The sequence below is a fragment of the Bos javanicus genome, chromosome 1, assembly GCF_032452875.1.
Source record: "Bos javanicus breed banteng chromosome 1, ARS-OSU_banteng_1.0, whole genome shotgun sequence".
In the NCBI taxonomy this organism is placed as follows: Eukaryota; Metazoa; Chordata; class Mammalia; order Artiodactyla; family Bovidae; genus Bos; species Bos javanicus.
In genome coordinates this window covers 157409606-157429075 of record NC_083868.1, presented here as the reverse complement: position 1 = coordinate 157429075, position 19470 = coordinate 157409606, and positions in this window count along the sequence as shown.

The window sequence follows — 19470 nt, the reverse complement described above, 5'->3', positions numbered from 1 at the left end:
CCTGAACTAACCCCACAACGTCCCAAAGCCGAAACACCAATGGGTCCTGAGGAGACCCATCTCCTGTCAGCCTGAAGTGAACCCCACAATTCCCAAGGCCAAAACCTGAGCAGGTCCTGAGGAGACCAGACTCCCTGTCTTCCTGAACTGAGTCCCACAACGTCCCAAAGCTGAAGCCCCAATGGGTCCTGAGGAGACCAGACTCCCGTCAGCAGCCACAAGCAGCCAGGTGCTCAGGCAGAGCGGGAATTCCGCTTGGGGTGGGGGTGGGTCCGGGAGGCGGGCTCCTCGCTCTCTGCCAGCCAATGGAAACTGCAGATCAAGCCTCCCTCACTCGCGCAGGCACAGCTAAGTGGAGACTCCGCCCCTCAGGGCAGTTGGCTAGGTCCATTAAACTATGGAAATTCAAACTGAAATATTGCCAATGTGCAAAACTTCTCCAAAATAGTTAAGGAATAATTAACTTGAAACTGTTTAGAATGAAATGTAGTCACCAAATTCACTCAACTTTATTAACAGACATTTAAATTTTGAAACTATCAAAATTGTGGACATAAACACATTAAATCTACATAACCCTGGGTTTGGTCTGTATATCAAGAGCTTTGAGTTTTAACACACAGGCTGTCAGTCCACAAAAGAAAAATATTGTTGACTTTATAGAAATAAAGATGTCTATTCTGAAAGACCTCATTCAGAAAATCAAAATACAAGCCACAAACTGGGAGAAAAATATTTGCAAAATTCATATCTGATACAGGATTTAGACACAAAATAGACAAAGACCTATTGAACAACCCTATAAACAATAAGTAAAGATCTGAACAGACACCCAGACAAAAAAAAAGTTATACAGATAGTACAAAACAGAAACATGCTCAACATCATACACCATTAGGGAATTACAAATTAAAGTCACGAGCTATCACACTATACATATTAGGCTGCTAAACTCTAACTATATGACAATACCAATTGCTGGAGGCTGAGGAATAGCAGGAACGCTCCCTCACTGCTGGTGGGATGCATGCACAGCCACCTTGTAACACAGTTGGCAGTTTTCTCCGAAGCTAAACAAACCTCACCTTGGGATCCAACAATCGCACTTCCAGTATTTAGGAAACTGCTTTGAAAAATCCATGCCCAAATGCAAACAAAGATGAACATAGGCACAGTAGCACTATCCATAATAGTTAAAAGCTTGAAGTAATCAGGGTATCCTTCAATAGATGAATGCATAATCAAATTGGGGTATATTCATGCCAAAGCAAGTAGAACATGCCACCCCAAAATATGTCTCTCTGCTGTGAGGATTGCTTAAGTCCACTTCCATGGGAAAAAAAAAAAAAAAAGGAGGACTCTCAGTAAACTAAGTAGCAATTGCCATTTTGTGATGGACATTTACAACAGAGAAATCTCTGCATTTAAGGGTTGTCCCTGTTTGCACCAGAAATAAAAGGATAATTAAAACTCAAGTAACTTATCAATGGAGAAGTCCCAACTTAAATCTATAAACAATCATACCCTTCTTTACTGTGTTTTGTGTAATTACCTTCCATAATGGGCTTCTCCCATTCCTCAGGGTCTTGTTTTTAGCTGAAGATGGCATTTAAGGTGGTGACTTTGGACATTTCAGGGAGTGAATCAGGCTTCTTTGGTAGCTCCCCTGTATACAGAAGCTATTTGTTGTTTTAGTCACTAAGTCATGTTCACCTCTTTGCGACCCCATGGACTGTAGCCCGCCAGGCTCCTCTGTCCATGGGCTTCCCCAGGCAATAATACTGGAATGGGTTGCCATTTCCTTCTCCAGGGGATGTTCCCAACCCAGGGGTCAAACCCAAGTCTCCTGTATTGCCGGGAGCTACCATGGGAGATCCCACCCATGACAAAGGTCATGCGGAGAGGACCTGACAGGCAAAGGTGGATCAGGATTCGAGGGATTCCCTGGACCTGCTCGAGCATCTACCCCAAAACCAAAATCTGTCTGTCTACTGTTTATTATATTATACCTTTCACCAACTCTTCTGACATTAACAGGGGGCTATCCCCGACCACCTTTCTCTGGAAAACATCAACTTATGGCTCTAATTAATAAGTCTCCTGGGCATGAAAGGAGTATTTCAATTCAAACCCCTCTGTTGACATTTTAGCTTGCTTGACAGGTTTATCCATACTCTTGCAATTAACATACATGATTGTTCACAACTGCCCACCTTGAAAGGCACGGGAAGCCAAAACATTCTAAAAGTCCTAATGAGCATAGAGTCCTTTAAGGGGTAAAAAATTATTAGAAAAGTACTGGTAAAGGGCTTCATTGTTGGGCCAATGCTTGCTGCCAAGTTTCCATATCCCTTATCCATTGTGCACCTGGGAGTGCATCGGTTAACATAGTTGGAATGTAAGGAAAACAAGCAGCAGCCTTGGAATTAACCACATCAGACCTTTGAGCTAATTGGTTCTTTCTTTGTTGTAACTCCCTGCACCTTTGTTCCATGAGAATGTAACTCTGTTTAGCACTTTCTGAGGCTGACATAGATTAGAAATATAAAGAAAAAAACACTTCAAGGGTAAATAAGTTTTCTGGTTGAGCAGCCTTTATCAAAAAAGGATCATAAAATGTCCACAGGCCTCCAAGGCCAGAAGATAATGTACACAACATTGTTTATGGGAAAGGTATGCAGAAAAAATCCTGGTTTCGATAAAGACAAAACAGATGTAATGTTTGGGCTGACTCTGCATGACTTTGCATCTTTCATTTCCCTCTATGTACAAGTCAAGGTATAAAAGTTCCTTTTGAAAATAAAGTTATGGGCCTCACTCACCAAAGCTTGGTCTCCCCGTGTCATTCTCTCTTTCCTTTTCTTTCTTTCTCCCTTTGTTCTTCTTTCAGGATGACTCCTTGGAACACAGGAGCTTTATTGGCTTTCTGTGTAAACCAAGGAAGATCAAGCCTCTTTCTCTCCCCTTTTACTTTCCTTATCGCCAATGCCATCATCCTGAGGGTACCCCTGGATCCTGCTGGGGCTGGACCCCAGCACTGTATTACAGGCAGATTCTTTACCACAAAGCCACCAGGGAAGCATAGAGGAGGTATGCTTCTATTTTTTCTCCTGGTAATTTGTCTTTTATTATGGAAGGGCAGAGTGAAAATTGTTTTTCCTCCCATACACATGCAATGGAGTATTACTCATCAGTAGTAAGGAATGAACCACCAAACTTTGAAATGTATGGTTAAATCTCATGTGCATATCACTCAGTGAAAGAATACAGTCTGGAGAAACAGCACACAGTATGACCTCATTTATGAAATTCTAGGAAAAGCAAAGCTACATAGATGATAAACAGATCATCTGCTGAAGAGGGTTGAAGTATTCCCTGTGATGCTTTAGGATGGACATCTGTCATTATGCATTTGTCTACGCTCATCAATTTGTATAGCCCAAGGGATCAAACAATCTATTCAAGTATAGTTATTTAGAGTGTAGGAGAGTTGCAGGACAGAATACACAATGCAACAAAACCTAATCACATTATAAATGCACTAAAAAGATATCTCACTGTAGGAGATGGGGCAAAATGTGTTGACTTTGGAAATGAATGAATCGATACACAAAAGGCAAAATGGCCTGCACATAAACACTGGGCTTCATTTTATAGAGATCCTTCCAGAGTGCAGTAGCTAGCAATTCTGAGACCACTGTATGCATAACCTGAAGAGGAGAAAAGAGCTGACAAATGCAAATGGCTCCTTGCTGCAGGAGTGGGAAGTTACAGATAAACAAAGAACAACAGGATGAAACTGAGCCCCTGACCACCAATCCTTATGGCTCTGAGTTGTGCCCAACAGGACCACCATCACCTGCACGTAGGTGCTATAACCCACCTGCCCCCTTCTGGCCTTTCCCCTTCCTCTCTGCGATGATTCCAGTGACATTTCCAGCCTGCACCCCTCTCCCAGGCCAGGTGCATCTCATGGCCTCCCCATCTCATCCTGGGAACTAACAGGCCCCTCAAGGACTGTGATCCTGCTGCTCCCCATGCCCAGGAGGCAGCCCCAACTTCGCCAGCTGCTGAGCCCAGATACCTGGTGTAACTGAGCAGGAGCCTATGGGACCCTCCCAGGACAGACCCCGTCCTGTATCCTCTGCTGTAACTCCTCTCTGAAGTATAGAGATAACAGTATCTGAGGCACACTCAGGGAGTTGTTTTACCACTGCTAAAAGCCCCACTGAGTAGAAGAAGTTAACTACTTGATGAGCATGAACACATCACCCCCAGGGTGTCCAGTGCCTGAGGATTTGTGAGGTTAGCCACCTGTTACCTCACCAACCAGAGAACCGTGCACCAGTGAATCACATACTCTGTGACCCACACCCCTCCCTCATGTGGCCCATAAAACTTTCTTGAAGCCTTTCAGGGATTTCAGGGTTTAGAGCACGAGTTACCTGTCTCCACGTATTGGTGCCTTTACAATTAATGCTGCACTTTCCTTTACTGCACCTGGTGTCAGGCGACTGGCTTTACTGTACTCAGGTGTGTGGACTTGGTTCAGTAACACAGAAGCCTCCCAGGTTCCCAGTTCCTTGTGCCCCAGGGACTGTCAGCTCCTTCTCCGGGGCGTATGGCCAACCCCCACACTGATTCCCCTCTACACTCTCAGCCTTTGCCCAAGCCTAATCCCTCCATCAGGCCCTGACAAAGCTCCCTGCCCTCACAGTGCATCTCACATCTCACCCAACATGGTCTTTCTGAAGCCTGAACAAGACCATGCCCTGCTCCTCCCTGTGATTCCCCTCACCTGATGAAGCCAGGCATGATCCATTCCAGGTGACTCCAGGATCCTCATTCTCTCCAGACCCCACCTGTGTGGCCGCTGTCTGTGCCTGTCTATATGGGCCTGTGGTGATCTCCTAAAATGAGGGTTATTTTGTATACAGATAATGGGGTGAATGGTGGCCCCAAAAGATGTGTCCCCCCCTCCTCCAGAACACAGAAACAGGGCCATATCTGGGAAAAGGGTCTTTGTAGATGTAATTAAGGATCTCAAGTTAAGGTCATATAGGGTTATGGTGACCTTCAATCCAACTGACAGAGTCCTTTTAAGAGATGAAAGAGGACACAGACGAGAAGCCTCATGAAGATGGAGGCAGACATGGGAGGGAGGGGGCCACAAGCCCTGGGACCCCTGGAGCCCCAAAGCTGGAGAAGGCAGGAAGGACCCTATCCTGGAGCCTCTGGAGGAACCTCAGCCCTGTGCCACCTTGATCTTAGGTGTCTGGTCTCCAGGACTGGGGGAGGATGAATTCCTGTTGTTTTAAATCACCCAATATGTGGTCGTCTGTTAGAGAAGCCACAGAGAACTCACACAGGCCCTGCTCTGTAGGATCCTAGAAGTGTGGGTCTCACTAAAGGCAGATGAAGGCTGGATTACAGAACCCTTAGAGTCAGCACTGGGCCCTCATAAATGTTAAAGCAGTGGCTAGACCCCAAAATGTTGAGGGGTGAAGTCTGAACCCTGTCCCTAGGGGTACTGGCTGCACATGCCTCCCCAGGTTCTTACACCTGTTCATGTGGTGTAGTATCTACATGTCCTGACTGAGGACATTTAATGTCACTGTTCACATTGCTCATTAAGAACACACCAGTTACACAGGTGAAAATCCAATTAGGATGCTTGCTACACCAATGAGCAATTCTGAAGATAGTCGGGGGTGGGGAATTAAGTGCAGACAGCAGCCCTTCCACTCTCCCACACCTCCTCTGTCGGAGTCCAGCCCCGGTTGGATCCAGGGATTCCCTCAGGATGACGGCGTCGGCGATTAAGGGATAGCAAAGGCTGAGAGATTTATTAGATGCTCAATAATAACTGGTTTACGTGGGAGATCAATAAAGTTCGTGACACCAAACTTGTTCTGACCACGGAGGCAGCAGGCGCCCTCTCAAATAGCGGAAGGTGCCCCACCTTAGGCACCTTCTCGAGTGGGTCTTAGAAGCCCAAGCAAATAAGTGGTCGCAGAGGACCCCCGAGCTCCAGATTATTTTGGCATGAAGGAAGAACAGAAGAGAAAAGGAGGAAACAGAAACAAGAAAGAATGACACGGGGAGATCAAGCTTCAGTGAGCAAGGCCCGTAGCTTTATTTTCAACAGGGGCTTGTATACCCTAAGTTGCACATAGAGGATAATAGGGGATGTGAAATCATGTAAAGTCAGCAGTCTTTGATCCTTATCAAAACCAGGGTTTCTTTCCTGCAAATTTATCGTATACAAATGGTTTAGGTGATTTACATCATCTTCTGGCCAGAAGGCCTATTAACATTTTATGACTCTTGACAAAGGTTTGTCAACCATAAGACTTATCTTCTCTAAGAGTAATTTTTTAAGGTTTGGCGCCATCCTCCGAAGGTGTTAGATACAGTTGCATTCCTATAGGGCAGAGGTGCAGTGGGTTTACAACAAAGGAAAGAATGTATTACCTTAAGGGTCTAAAGTTGCTAATACCAAGGCCACTACTTATTTTTTCTACATACCAACTATAATTAATTAATACACATTCAAGGATACAATACAGGGGATGTGGAAACTTGGCAGCAAGCATTGGCTCATCAATGAAATATTTTACTAGTTTTATTCTGACAGTTTCTAACTCTCTGAGAGGCTCTAAGCTATTTGAATATCTTAAGCTTCCCCTGCCTCTTGAGGCTGGGAGACTGTAAACAATCATATGCATAGCTGTAGGAGTCCGGGGAAACTTGTCAGGTGAGTTAGAGAGCTAACTGAGGGGTTTAGATTTAAACACTCCTAATGCCCAGGAACTCTATTAACTGGAGCTGTAAGTTAACTCTTTATCAGAGAGAGCGAGATGGCGGTGGGGGACAGCCCCCAGTAAAGTCAGAGGTGAGAGCACAAAGCAGTAAAGTAGGCAGACTCTGGTTTTGGTGGGTAGATGCTCGAGAATATCCAGGGGGATTCCTGAGGCTCAATCCTGCCTTTGCGTATGCCAAGCCTCCTTCCTCATGACCTTTGCCATGGCTGGAGCTCCTCACGCCGGCTCCTGGCACTCCTCCACACTCCTGACCCCCTCCTCCACATTTCTGACCCCCTCCTCTACCCTCCTAACCCCCCACCCCCACTCCCACAAGGGTTAGGGTTCTCAGTGGGAAGCTGGGGGACCACACAGAGGCATCTTGAAGTAAATGCTGCCTGATGCCTAGGCTAGCTGCTCCTGAACATTCTCCACCCATCCCAGTTAAAATACTCGAATATGTGCAAAGAAAATTAGAGAAACCCAGGGAACATTTCACACAAAGATGGGCTCAATAAAGGACAGAAATGGTATGGACCTAACGAAAGCAGAAGATATTAAGAAGAGGCAGCAAGAATACACAGAACTATATAAAAAAGATCTTAATGACCCAGATAACCATGATGATTTGATCACTTGCCTAGACAGCCTAGAGTGTGAAGTCAGCTGTGCGTTAGGAAGCATCACTATGAACAAAGCTAGTGAAGGTGATGGAATTCCAGCTGAGCTATTGGAAATCCTGAAAGATGATGCTGTTAAAGTGCTGCACTCAATATTCCAGGAAATTTGGAAAACTCAGCAGTGGCCACAGGACTGGAAAAGGTCAGTTTTCATTCCAATCCCAAAAAAGGGCAATGCCATAGAATGTTCAAACTACCACACAGCTGCACTGATTTCACATGCTAGCAAAGTAACGCTCTAAATTCTCCAAAAGAGGCTTCAACAGTCCATGAACCAAGAACTTCCAGATGTTCAAGCTGGATTTAGAAAAGGCAGAGGTACCAGAGATCAAATTGCCAACATCCACTGCATCATAAAAAAGCAAGAGAATTCCAGAAAAACATCTACTTCTGCTTCATTGACTGTGCTAAAGCCTTTGACTGTGTGAATGGCAACAAACTGTGGAAAATTCTTAAGCAGATGGGAATACGAGACCACCTTATCTGCCTCCTGCAAAACTTTATCCTGGTCAAGAAGCAACAGTTAGAACTGGACGTGGATCACTGGACTGATTCCAAATTGGGAAAGAAGTATGTCAAGACTGTATAGTGCCACCCTGCTTATTTAACTTACATTCAGAGTAAATCACAATAAATGCCTGGCTGGATGAAGCACAAGCTGGAATCAAGATTGCCGGGAGAAATAGCAATAAACAGAGATGCAGATGACACCACCCTTATAGCAGAAAGTGAGGAGGAACTAAAGAGCTTCTAGATGAAAGTGAAAAAGGAGAGTGAAAAAGTAGGCTTAAAAGTCAACATTCAAAAAACTAAGATCATGGCATCCAGTCCCATCACTTCATGGCAAATAGATGGGGAAACAATGGAAACAGTGACAGACTTTATTTTCTTGGGCTCCAAAATCACTGCAGATGGTGACTGCAGACATGAAATTAAAAGACGCTTGTTCCTTGGAATAAAAGCTATGACCAGCCTAGACAGTATATTAAAAAGCAGAGACATTACTTTGCTGACCAAGATCCATCTAGTCAAAGCTATGGTTTTTCCAGTAGTCATGTATGGATGTGAGAGTTGGGCCATAAAGAAAGCTGACTGCCAAAGTATTGATGCTTTTGAACTATGGTGTTGGAGAAGTCTCTTGAAAGTCCCTTGGACTGCAAGGAATCCAACCAGTCATTCCTAAAGGAAATCAGTCCTGAATAGTTATTGGAAGGATTGATGCTGAAGCTGAAGCTCCAAATCTTTTGCCTCCTGATGAGAAGAGCTGACTCATTTGAAAAGACCCTGATGTTGGGAAAGATCGAAGGCGGGAGGAGAAGGGGATGACAGAGGATAAGATGGTTGGATGGCATCACTGACTCGATGGACATGAGCTGAGCAAGCTCCGGGAGTTGGTGATGGAAAGGGAAGCTTGGCCTGCTGCAGCGCATGGGGCCACAAAGAGTCAGACATGACTGAGCAACTGAACTGAACTGAACTGAACTAGGGAACATCGAGTGAAAATCATGAGGTATCACACCACACTTATCAGGACTACTAAACTCCATATACATGACAATATCCACTGCTGGAGGATGAGGAAAAGAAATCTCCCTCACTGCTGGTGGGATGTATCTACGGCCACTTTATAACACAGCTGTGCAGTGTTTTCCAAAGGCAAAACACTGGATCCAACAATCATGTGTTCAGTGTTGTCAACTGCTTTGAAATTTTATCCCAAATTTAAACAAGGATGCAATTATGCACAGCAGCACTATTCATAATAGCTAAAAAAATTGAAAAAAAAATCATGATATCCTTCAATACATGAAAGCATAAGCAAAATGGGGTTCCTCCATGATAAGATGAGTAGAATATGCCACCCCAAAATATGCCTCTCTGGCATAAGGATTATTTCAGTCTAACTTTTAAAAAAGAAAAAACAGAAATTTCATAAAAGTAAGTAGCAATTGCCCTTTTGTGAAGGACATTTACAACAGAGAACTCTACATATTTAAGGGCTATCCCTCTTGGCACTAGAAGCAGATGACTAGTAACTCTCGGGTAATTCTTATCAGTGGCGAGGTCCTGACTTAAATCTGCAACAATCATACATTTCTTCACTATGTTTGCATGATAACCTGTCACAACAGGCTTCCCCATTTCCCCAAGGTCTTTCTTGTATTTTTCTCTAAAGATTGCACTTGAGGTGATGGCTTTGGACATTTCAGGGAGTGACTCAGGTTTCCTGGATAGTTCCCCTATATACAGGAGGTATAAAAGTTATTAAATGTCTGCTTTTCTCCTGGTGATGTCTCAAACTCACTGCTTTTATACAGGAACTGGAGAACGAGGCTGGGCTCCTGAAGGCCACTCCTTTTCATCTAAGTTTCTTCTATCAGTGTTGTAGTGAAAAGGGAAAAAGAGAAATGATTTTCTCTTCTTTCCTGAGAACAAAGAAGATACAGAGAACAGTGAGCAGGCCGAATCCCTCCTAGATTTTCCTTTACTGCTCCTAATCTGTACTCTGTAACTAAGTCTGCTTTTCTGCTCCCTAACTCTACTTGAGCTACATCCTGCACCTATTCTCCTCTAACCCCATACTACTCACACCCTAGTGCTTGCCTTTCCCACGGACCACCCCTTGCAGTTTTCCTTCTTTTTGCATTTCAGAAAGAAAGCAGCAGTGCAATGAACCAGAGATGAACAGACCTAATTACCCAGCTTCCTGATACCAGCTCTGATTTTTGTGGGGGTTTATTGCTGTTGTTATTTTATAATTTTATTTATTTTTTTATTTATTGTCTATTTTTGGCTGCACTGAATCTTTGCTGCTGTGTGGACTTTCCTTTAGTTGAGGAGAGTGTGGGCTTCTCCTGGTTGCAGTGTGAGGGCTTGTCATTCAACTATTGAGCCTGTGCTCGAAAGCCTGGGAGCCACAACTGTTGAGCTCACGTGCTGCAACCACAGAAGCCCACAGACCCTGAAGCCTGTGCTCCACAAGAAGAGAAGACACTGCAATGAGAAGCCTCACATCACAAGGAAGAGCAGCCCCCACTCACTGAAACTAGGGAAAACCCGTGCACAGCAACAAAGACAGTTCAGCCAAAAATAGATAAATAAACAAGTAAAATCAACATTTTTAAAAATTAAGGTAAAATAGTCAACAAGGACCTACTGTATAGCACAGGCAACTACACTCAACATTTTGTAATAACTTATAAGGGGGAAAATGGCAGAGTAGAAGGACATGTGGTCATCTTCTCCTGCAAGAACTCCAAAATTGCAACTCTCTGTAAAACAACCATGTACAGGAGAATGTTGGATCCCACCAAAAAAAGATACCCACATCCAAGGGCAAAGGAGATGCCCCAATAAGATGGTAGGAGGGGCAAAATTGCATTTAGAATCAAACCCCATGCCCTCCAGAGACCCTTGGAGGGCTCAAATGAACCATGTGTGCACCAGGACACAGGGGCCCCACAGAGACTGACCAGACCTGCCTTTGAGTGTTTGAGTGTCTCCTGCAGAGGCAAGTGTCAGCAGTGGGCTGCCACATGGACAGGGGCTCTGGCTGCAGCAGACCTGGGTCACACAGCATGTGGCGTAAGCCCTCTTGGAGGAAGTTGCCACTAGACCCATCACAGAGACACCAAGCAGACAACCCACAAACTGCAGAACAATTATACCAAAGAAATTCTTGCACTGTTAAGAAAGTTCTAGCACCCACAACAGATTTCCCAACCTGGGGATTTGACAAAGGGACTGAGAACCTCCAGGAAATTAGACGTTGGAGGCCAGTGGTATTTCATTACAAAACTTCCACAGGACTTGGGAAACAGGCTCTTGGCTGTTGGCTCTTGGCTTTTGTGCACACACAAAACCTGTGTGCACCAGGAGCCAGGAAAAAGGAGCAGTCTCCCCACAAGTGACTGAGTTAGACTTCCCTGTGAGAGTCCAGGAGTCTCTGGTGGAAGTGTGGGTCAACACTTTGGCCTCAGGCAAAACAACAGGGAGGGAACACAGCCTCCCCCATCAATAGAAAATTAGATTAAAGATTACTGAGCATGGCCCCACCCATCAGAACAAGACCCAGTTTTCCCCATAGTCATTGTCTCCCATCAGGAAGCTTCCATAACTCTCTTATCCTCATTCGTAAGAGGGCAGACAGAATGAAAACCACAATCACAGAAAACTAACCAAACTGATCACATGGACTACAGCTTTGTTGAACTCAATGAAACAATGAGCCATGCTGTGTAGGGCCTCCCAAGACGAAAGGTTCATGGTGGAGAGTTCTGACAACACATGGTCCACTGGAGAAGGGACCACTTCAGTATTCTTGCCTTGAGAACCCCATGAACAGTATGAAAAGGCAAAAAGATATGACACTGAGCGATGAACTCCCCAGGTCAGTCAGTGCCCAACTATGCTACTGGAGAATAGTGGAGAAATAACTCCAGAAAGAATGAAGAGATGGAGCAAAAGTGAAAATAGTGCCCAGTTGTGGATGTGACTGGTGATGGAAGTAAAGTCCAATGCAGTAAAAAACAATATTGCATCAGTTCAGTTCAGTCGCTCAGTCGTGTCTGACTCTGCAACCCCATGAATCACAGCACACCAGGCTTCCCTGTCCATCACCAACTCCCGGAGTTCACTCAGACTCACGTCCATCGAGTCAGTGATGCCATCCAGCCATCTCATCCTCTGTCGTCCCCTTCTCCTCCTGCCCCAATCCCTCCCAGCATCAGAGTCTTTTCCAATGAGTCAACTCTTCGCGTGAGGTGGCCAAAGTACTGGAATTTCAGCTTTAGCATCATTCCTTCCAAAGAAATCCCAGGGCTGATCTCCTTCAGAATGGACTGGTTGGATCTCCTTGCAGTCCAAGGGATTCTCAAGAGTCTTCTACAGCACCACAGTTCAAAAGCATCAATTCTTTGGTGCTCAGCTTTCTTCACAGTCCAACTCTCATAGAGCCTGGAATATTAGGTTCATGATCACAGGATATTGGATGTGGTCAAATAGGAGATGGCAAGAGTGAACATTGACATTTTAGGAATCAGTGAACTAAAATGGACTGGAGTGGGAGAATTTAATTCAGATGATCATTACATCTACTGCTATGGGCAAGAATTCCTTAGAAAAAATGGAGTAGCCCTCATAGTCAACAAGAGTCCAAAATGCAGTATTTGGGTGCAATCTAAAAAATGACAGAATGATCTCTCTTTGTCTCCAAGGCAAACCATTCAATATCAGAATAATCCCAGTCTATGTCCCAACCATTAATCCCAAAGAAGCTGAAGTTGAATGGTTCTATGAGGACTTACAAGACCTTCTAGAACTAATATCAAAATAAGATGCGGTTTTCATCATAGGGGACTGGAATTCAAAAGCAGGAAGTGAATCAGACTATACTACAAAGCCACAGTCATCAGGACAGTATGGTACTGGCACAAATACAGAAATATAGATCAACATAACAAAGTAGAAAGCCCAGAGATGAATCCACGAACCTATGGACACCTTATCTTTGACAAAGGAGGCAAAAATATACAATGGAGAAAAGACAATCTCTTTAACAAGTGGTGCTGGGAAAACTGGTCAACTACCTGTAAAAGAATGAAACTAGAACACTTTCTAAGACCATACACAAAAGTAAACTCAAAATGGATTAAAGATCTAAATTTAAGACCAGAAATTATAAAACTCCTAGAGGAAAACATAGGCAGAACACTCTCTGACGTAAATCACAGCAAGATCCTCTATGACCCACCTCCCAGAGTAATGGAAATAAAAGCAAAAATAAACAAATAGGACCTAATTAAACTTAAAAGCTTTTACACAATGAAGGAAACTATAAGCAAGGTGAAAAGACAGAATGGGAGAAAATAATAGCAAATGAAACAACTGACAAAGACTCAATCTCCAAAATATACAAGCAGCTCATGCAGCTCAATACCAGAAAAATAAATGACCCAATCAAAAAATGGGCCAAAGAACTAAACAGACATTTCTCCAAATAAAACAAACAGATGGCTAACAAACACATGAAAAGATGCTCAACATGACTCATTATCAGACATGCAAATTAAAACCACCATGACGTACCATCTCACGCCAGTCAGAATGGCTGCCATTTAAAAGTCTACAAACAGTAAATGCTGGAGATGGTGTTGAGTAAAGGGAACCCTCTTACACTGTTGGTGGGAATGTAAACTAGTACAGCCACTATGGAGAACAGTGTGGAAATTCCTTAAAAAACTGGAAATAGAATTGCCATATGACCCAACAATCCCACTGCTGGGCATACACACCAAGGAAACCAGAATTGAAAGAGACACCCGTACACCAATGTTCATTGCAACACTGTTTACAATAGCTAGGACAGGAAGCAGGACAGGAGAAGGCAATGGCAACCCACTCCAGTACTCTTGCCTGGCAAATCCCATGGACAGAGGAGACTGGTAGGCTGCAGTCCATGGAGTCACTAGGAGTCAGACACGACTTCACTTTCATGTATTGGAGAAGGAAATGGCAACCCACTCCAGTGCTCTTGCATGGAGAATCCCAGGGACAGGGGAGCCTGGTGGCCTGTCGTCTATGGGGTCTCACAGAGTCGGACACGACTGAAGTGACTTAGCAGGACAGGAAGCAACCTAGATGTCCATAGGCAGATGAATGGATGAGAAAGTTGTAATACATATACACAATGGAATATTACTCAGCTATGAAAAAGAACACATTTGAGTCAGTTCCAATGAGGTGGATGAAACTGGAGCCTGTCATTCAGAGTGAAGTAAGTCAGAAAGAAAAACACCAATACAGTATATTAACATATATATGGAATTTAGAAACATCATAACGATGACCCTATAGACAAGAGGAAAAGAGACACAGATGTAAAGAACAGACTTTTGGACTCTGTGGGAGAAGACGAGGGTGGGATGATATGACAGAATACCATTGAAACCTGTATATTACCATATGTGAACTAGATGACCAGTCCAAGTTAGATGCATGAAACAGGGCACTCAAAGCTGGTGTACTGGGACAACCCAGAGGGATGGGATGGGGAGGGAAGTGGGAGGGGGCTTTGGGACAGGGGGACACATGTACACCCATGACTGACTCATGTCAACGTATGGCAAAAACCACCACAATATTGTAAAGTAATCCGCCTCCAGCTAAAAAAAATTAATTTTTTTTAAGTAGGAAGTCAAGAGATACCTGGAGTAACCAGCAAGTTTGGCCTTGGAGTACAAATTGAAGCAGGGCAAAGGTTAACAGAGTTTTGCAAAGAAAATGCACTGGTCATAGCAAACACTATCTTTCAACAACCCGAGAGAAGACTCTACACATGGGTATCACAAGAAGGTCAATACCAAAATCAGATGATTATGTTCTTTGTAGCCAAAGATGGAGAAGCTCTATACAGTCAGCAGAAACAAGACCAGGAGCTGACTGTGGCTCATATCATGATGTCCTTATTGCAAAATTCAGACTTCAATTGAAGAAAGTATGTTATACCTGCCATTCAGGTATGACATAAATCAAATCCCTTATGATTATACAGTGGAAGTGACAAATAGATTCAAGGGATTAGATCTGATAAACAAAGTGCCTGAAGAGCTATGGATGGAGGTTCCTAACATTGTACAGGAGGCCATGATCAAAACCATCCACCAAAATGAAATGCAGAAAGGCAAAAGGGTTGTCTGAGGAGGCCTTACAAATAGCTGAGAAAAGAAGAGAAGCTAAAGGCAAAGGAGAAAAGGAAAAAGATATACCCATCTGAATGCAAGGTTCCAAAGAATACCAAGGAGATATAAGAAAAATCTCTTAAGTGAACAATGTGGAAAAAAAAAATAGAGGGAAACAATAGAATGGGAAATAATAGAGATCTCTTTAAGAAAATTAAAGCTACCAAGGGAACATTTCATGCAAAGATGGGCACAGTAAAGGACACAAAAGGTATGGACCATTTCTGAAGCAATAGATATTAAGAAGAGGTGGCAAGAATACACAGAACTATACAAAAGAGAGCTTAATGACCCAGATAATCATGATGGTGTTTTCACCCACCTAGAGCCAGACATCTTCGAATGTGATGTCAAATGGGCCTTAGGAAGCATCACTACGAACAAAGCAAGTGGAATTCCAGCTGAGCTATTGCAAGTCCTAAAAGATGATGCTCTTAAAATGCTGCACTCAACATGCCAGCAAATTTGGAAAACTCAGCAGTGGCTACAGGACTGGAAAAGGTCAGTTTTCATTCCAATCCCAAAGAAAAGCACTGCCAAAGAATGTTCAAACTATTGCACAATTGTGCTCATCTCACATGCTAGCAAAGTAATGCTCAAAATTCTCCAAGTGAGGTTTCAACATACGTGAACCAAGAACTTCCAGATGTTCAAGCTGGATTTAGAAAAGACAGAGGAACCAGAGATCAAATTGCCAATATCCACTGGGTCATAGAAAAAGCAAGAGAGTCCAGAAAAACATCTACTTCTGCTTTATTGACTACACCAAAGACTTTGACTGTGGATCACAACCAACTGTTGGAAAATTCCCAAAAGTTGGGAATACCAGACCACCTAACCTGCCTCCTGAGAAATCTGTATGAGGGTCAAGAAGCAACAGTTACAACTAGACTAGTTCTACATTGAGAACAACTAGACAACAGACTAGTTCTAAATTGAGAAAAGAGTACATCAAGGCTGTATATTGTCACCATGTTTACATAACTTATGTGCAGAGTACATCATGGGAAATGCCAGGCTGAATGAAGCACAAGCTGGAATCAAGATTGCCGGGAGAAATACCAATAACCTCAGATATGCAGATGACACCACCCTTATGGCAGAAAATGAAGCAGAACTAAGAGACTCTTGATGAAAGTGAAAGAGGAGAGTTTAAAAGCTGACTTAAAGCTCAACATTCAGAAAACAAAGATCATGGCATTCGGTTCCATCACTTCATGGCAAATAGATGGGGAAACAATTGAAACCGTAACAGACTTTATTTTCTTGGGCTCCAAAATCACTGCAGATGGTGACTGCAGCCATGAAATTCAAAGACACTTGCTTCTTGGAAGGAAAGTTATGACCAACCTAGACAGCATATTAAAAAGCAGAGACATTACTTTGCCAAGAAAGGTCCATCTAGTCAAAGCTATGGTTTTTCCAGTAGTCATGTATGGTTATGAGAGTTGGGCCATGAAGAAAGCTGAGTGCCAAAGAATTGATGCTTTTGAACTGTGGTGTTGGAGAAGACTCTTGAGAGTCCCTTGGACTGCAAAGAGATCCAACCAGTCAGTCCTAGAGGAAATCAGTCCTGAATATTCATTGGAAGGACTGATGCTGAAGCTGAAGCTCCAATACTTTGGCCACCTGATGTGAAGAACTGACTCATTTGAAAAGACCCTGATGCTGGGAAAGATTGAAGGTGGGAGGAGAAGGGGATGACAGAGGATGAGATGGCTGATGGCATCACCGATTCAATGGACATGAGTTGAGCAAGCTCTGGGAGTTAGTGATGGACAGAGAAGGCTGGTGTATTTCAGTCCATGTGACCACAGAGTCAGACACAACTGAGCGACTGAACTGAACTGATAAGGGGAAAGAATATAAAGAAGAATAGATATCTATATCAAGAATAGATATCTAAATCTATACCAGGCCAGCTGGAATGTAAGGGATGCTGATGGTGACTGGTTCTGACTCTAAAGATTTCAATCAACGGAAGCTTGGAGTCTGCCACAGCCCAAGACCCTTAATGATCATGCCTGTAAAGTTAATCTGTTAGCCACTTACTCGTGTCTGACTCTTTGCAACCCCCTGGACCATCAGGCTCCTCTGTCCATGGGATTCTCCAGGCAAGAATACTGGAGTGGACTGCCAGGCCCTCCTCTGGGGATCTTCCCCACTTAGGGATTGAACCTGGGTCTTCTGGTATGGGCAGATTGTTTACCGTCTGAGCCACCATGAAAGCCTGAACATGCCTGTACCCATAGATTAAAGCTTCCCCAACTTTGTGGTTTAGAGAGAGATACTCCTCTGGAAAGCTCCATGGTGTTCTCCATAGTTCTACAAGTAATACACTTTTCCTTCCCATGAGCTTTGTCTGGGTTGTATCTTCTGGCTCAACACCCACCAAGAAGTAAACTCACTTTCCTGGTAACATTTCTCCGCCCAGACTCCCAACCACCACTTGATACTAATTCTACAGTCAGTTGTCTTGTTTCCAATACATGGAAATCACGTTATTTTTCTGTGAACAAATCTAGCTAAGGGCCAGAAACAGTGTCCCTGTTTTATCTTGTGAAGCCAGTAGGCGTCAAGCAAACTCAGCTCTGTGGATCCTTTGTCCTCCAGTTCGATGCCTCATTTTACAGAAAATACTTGCAAGGCTTTGAGGTTTTATTTATGCCTCATTTCTGAAGGCTTTTAATACCTACATTAAATATACAGATGACTCATCAGTGCCACTGCTACTTTGAGGTTTAAAATCCTCCAAGTTTTTTCTAACATACTTATTCCATGCCTTGCATTTAAATCTTTAACCATATGTTGTTTATCCTGTGTCTCATCAGAATTTAATTACAACGTTTTCCCCTGAATAATGCACTACTCATCACATAGAGTTCTTGCCAAAACTGGATTTGACAAGGGAGGGCACAGGTGGGCCTAGGAGAAAGTCTAGGAGCACGACTACTGTCTGGTGGAGCCGAGATTCCAGTTGAGGGCACTGGAAGGAAACATCGAGCCTGAGGACAACCTGCCCACTTGAGGATCCAGGCCTAAGAGGCCATGCCTGAAAACTAGCAAAGAAAACGGCCGAGATGCACCTGCGCGCTTGAGGCTTCTTGACAGACACGCCCCCAGAGCGGCCAATCCCCGAGCGGTGGGGCGGGGCCTCCATCGCGCTCCGCACCCTCCCAGCGCCTATTGGCCAGACTGCCTCTGTCGCAACGCTGATTGGTCGCTCGTGCCTGACAGGGTACAGCCCGGCGGCTCGCCCTTCACTTCACCTCAGCGCAAGAGGACTGGACGTCTCTGTGGTGCTAGCGGGCCCCAGGCGGGGTTGGGCAGTGCCGCAGGACAGCGAGGAGACTGATGGGAACACACCCGTGCAACCCTCATAAACCCTTAGCCTGACGGCTTCAAATTCCAGGGTGGGAGGCCCGAAATCCTGTCAGCTTTGAGGAACCTGAATCCTAATCTGAAGGAAGCTTGCGTCTTGTCAGCTTCAGGGACTACAAGTCCGTTCACCCTCAGAAACACCAAATCCCCTAGTGCTGCGACCCTCAAATACCTAGAGTAACCCCAGTTCCCCTCAGCCTGAGGGACCCTAAAAATAGCACCCGCAGACAGACCAAATTTCCTTAACCTCGGAGACCCTGAATACCTCAGCCTGGGAGCTCTTAAAACTCTTCATCCTCAAGACTCCCACTGTCCTGCCTGTCAGAGACCTAAAGCGCCTTAATAAGAAACCCCCGATTTCCTCAGCCTCAAAGATCCCAAGTTATCTCACCCTGCGCATTCTACATCAGCCAAAAGATCCCCAGTCCCCTCTGTCTGAAGACCCCAGTTCCTTCAGCCCGTGTGACCCAGATCTCCTCAAGCCAAGTGACCTGTCCCTTAGACGTAGAACCCACATTATGCCCAGATTTTTCTGAGTCCCCAGGATGAGATCCTCAAAACCCTTCTTGGAGAAATATTCCCTCTCCTGCATTGGAACAGCGGAGAAGGCAATGGCAACCCACTCCAGTACTCTTGCCTGGAAAATCCCATGGACGGAGGAGCCTGGTGGGCTGCAGTCCAAGGGGTCGCTAGGAGTCGCGTCACTTTCCCTTTTCCCGTTCATGCACTGGAGAAGGAAATGGCAACCCACTCCAGTGTTCTTGCCTGGAGAATTCCAGGGACAGGGGAGCCTGGTGGGCTGCCGTCTATGGGGTCGCACAGAGTTGAACACGACTGAAACGACTTAGCAGCAGCAGCAGCACTGGA